Source organism: Macrobrachium nipponense, chromosome 25, assembly GCF_015104395.2.
Source record: "Macrobrachium nipponense isolate FS-2020 chromosome 25, ASM1510439v2, whole genome shotgun sequence".
In the NCBI taxonomy this organism is placed as follows: Eukaryota; Metazoa; Arthropoda; class Malacostraca; order Decapoda; family Palaemonidae; genus Macrobrachium; species Macrobrachium nipponense.
The window spans coordinates 13,312,819-13,316,074 of record NC_087214.1 but is presented as its reverse complement, the minus strand read 5'-3'; the positions used below and the strand labels follow the sequence as shown (position 1 = coordinate 13,316,074).

The 3,256-nt window shown below is 39.3% G+C and overlaps 2 long non-coding RNA genes across 2 annotated transcripts; both read right to left on the bottom strand.

The window, feature by feature from the left end:
* Window positions 1-555: 555 nt before the first annotated feature.
* Window positions 556-1,627, bottom strand: LOC135199166 (uncharacterized). The gene is made up of 3 exons (XR_010310943.1): window positions 1,562-1,627; window positions 1,082-1,217; window positions 556-651 (listed from the first exon to the last, which is right to left on the bottom strand). It is a non-coding gene; the product is annotated as an uncharacterized LOC135199166 (long non-coding RNA).
* On the bottom strand, window positions 1,628-2,917 carry LOC135199165 (uncharacterized). The gene is made up of 3 exons (XR_010310942.1): window positions 2,780-2,917; window positions 1,917-2,043; window positions 1,628-1,681 (listed from the first exon to the last, which is right to left on the bottom strand). It is a non-coding gene; the product is annotated as an uncharacterized LOC135199165 (long non-coding RNA).
* Window positions 2,918-3,256: the final 339 nt, after the last annotated feature.

Sequence of the window (3,256 nt, the reverse complement as noted above, 5' to 3'; positions counted from 1 at the left end):
CATTCATTAAACCATTCAAGTTTGAAAAAGTAACCAAAATCATGTTCATCTAGATTTGTTCGTGTAATCTACAATTGATTTTAAAGCATAATCACTAGGAAGTCAACACCAGCTTTTTAACCAAAGATCAAAGAAACCATTATGTACCATCCTGTTTTTGTTACTTGTAGCCTGTATTGTGACCGACATCCCACAGACAGCACTGGTGGTCGCGTTGGGGTAAGAAGAAATCTCCGTCTATGTTGATGAGGACTCCCTCTGTACTGCAGCTCTGCACCACCAACTTTGAGGACATCAGGTTTATTTTCGTACCTGCTGGGGACTGTCGAAGGGGAAAATATAGTGTTACACAGACATATAGTATATACAGCAGAGAACATAAGTCATTGTCAGATAATGATGTTCTCCTTGGCAAATAACTCTAGTGTAGCCTTAGGAATCCAGGGATGACTAGGCCCACATTTCAAACGGGTAACGGTTTTTGTGTGTATATATAACTTTGGACTGCGTTGAGCAATGCGTTACGGAAAGAGAAATTCTCAGAATTTCCCCCACCTCAATCCACCATTCACAAGCCTTGCTCGTCCAGACATTGTTACTTGTAGAGGGAGCAGTTAGAGTAGCACTGCCACCGCTTGTGAGGTTGATGACCTGGAATAGTCAAATGGCATATGAAAATGGAAAACTATATATACATCCTCATCACCTCCAATGAAGGGTACCACAACCCTATGGGGATGTTGGAGATGGTTAGGACATGTCCTCCGTTCAACCCAATAGCAATCAATGTGTTATAGTGTCAACTGTGGAGCTCCTGTGGGCATCAGAAGAGTGGGAAGAGAAAGTTTTTCTTAGATGAGAACTATGAGGAGCTGAGTTTAATATTTCTGTAAGGCAAGGCGCTGGAAAGACACGAATGGCTAAAATGAACTGACGGTCTTTGTGTCATGTGTTATTGGAGGTAATCATGATGGTGATTTTATAGTTTATCAGTTTTCTGGAGAGTTGTACATCCATAAACAATTAACTGTCTCTCAATAGGATACTCAGTATTGATGAAACTCAAGTGATCATCCTTTACCTGGTGGCAGCTGGAGGTCATTTTCGTAATGGTCAGGTTGAAACCAGCTGCGTTGGCAGCGACGGCGTTGCTCAAGAATGTACCAACAGTGTTGTACGAGGGAAGCATTATATCTCCAGTCTGGGTATCACAGAGTCTGTTGATAGAAATAATGATGATAAAAAGTTGCTGATAATAATTAAAGTAGAAATAGCTTAGGTAGTATAGTATCAATATCTGTTTACTATTGGTGTATTTGTATTTCAGAGTATCACAGTAACAGCACTGCTCATTTAACAATAGTAAGTAATAAGCACAATGAACCCTGGATTTATTCCTGTTTCTACTACTTCCTCCGTGAGAAGTAATAAAACTAACAATGATAAACACAGCCTTAGTCCACTAACTGAGGCAGAAAGGAATGCAGAATTAAGGAGAGCAAACGTAATTCCTTGTCAAAACTTAACCTAGAGAAACTACGTATACAATATCAATACTCACTTTAACGCTCCAAAGGTGTAAGGTTTTGTGAAGGAGACATAATCGCCGCACCCAGTTTCTAATGAGCCCAGTTTCTAATGAGAAACTGTTGACAGTAATTTTAGCCCATGCTGGCACAGTCTGTTGAGTGGGTAGCGATATCTTTGATCAACTCTAAACAGAATTCGGCATAAAATGTTGATTATGTTCCATTGTGGAATATGTTTTTTGGAGAACAAAATCAATGTTAAGACTCCACTGGTTGGTATTACAGATGCAACCACTAGGTAAATGCAGTTATATATGATTGCACAGAGCAAGGCTTTTATACAGACATTCAAATATACGTCCACATACATTACAGGGAGACACTTACAGTAGTTAAATTGATAGAACAATTCGCAGCATCGGGATAATTGCTTTGTCCAAAGAGGGGAGAAGTCCATCTTAATGCAGTGGTACTGATCACTTGCTGAGTACAAGTAGGAGCTGGTGTACTATTACTGGAAAGTGAAAGGGGATTCTTTAAACAGGTAAAAATATTTAACAAATCACTAACACATGAAATGATCCTAAGAATCAATATAACTTTGAGGGTTGCCAAGATGTAATGAAAGCAGAACGAGTCACAAAATATAAAATAAGACCTCTGAAAGTAACGTTATTCTGGAACAATCCACAGCGCGTCATGGACCTTAGAAAAGTTAAACATTTCTTAAATGAGCTGCAAGATTTGACTGATTACTGAACAGAAAAGTGAGAGTGAAACAAAGCACGTGGCAAACTGATCACTGAGAGGCAAGGTACTGTGGGATAAACCACATGATTTACCTGTTGGAAGATGAATTGGTCATTTTCACTGGGAGTGGAAACAGAATTTGCCTATGTACTACGCGAGGATAGTGAACTTACCATTATGAAAAGTAAGAGCAGATATTTTTCAAGTCTCTTTACAGTGTCCCTTCGGGCCCTAGCTGCAACCGCTTTCATTCATTTAACTGTAACTCCTTTCATAATCTTTCTTCCATCTTACTTCCACCCTCTCCTTACAATTGATCATAGTGCAACTGCGTGGTTTTCCTTCTGTTACAACTTTCAAACCCTTTTTACTATCAATTTCCTTTTCAGCACTGAATTACCTCATAGGTCCTAGCGCTTGGCATTGGACCTAAATTCTCTACTGTATTTACGCTCACACAGGCCCCAGGAATGAATGCTCATATATAGTAAAGCACTTACCTACATCCATTTATGGGTATGAACCTGATAGTGGCAGACCACCCCTTGAGCCAGTATGCTCGAGATTCGAAGTAGAGGAACATCTTGTTTGCGACAGATTCGAAAACTGTCCCAGGTAAGATGTCCTTGTCACAGTACCTGCCAAAGAGAATCAGAAATTGAAAGAGGAACACAACCCTTTTTGTAGACAGCTGTTTTCTTCAGTTTTTGTAGCCGTACTTGGTAAAGGTTTTTCATTTTTTGGAGCGTCTTACTACATCTGCAAACGATACATAATGTTCGAGATATCAAAATTAAAAAATGGCTGAACTGTGTCACTTTTGATTAATTAAAGGGAGATAATTCTCCAGTCAGTTCATGTTTTTATTATGTTGGGTTGGGTCAAAATAAGCTAGGTCGAAAGAGTTCGAAGTTTACCCTCTTGTTAATATTCAAGCACAAACGGTCATGTGGTTTCACTGCAATTATGGCAAAATA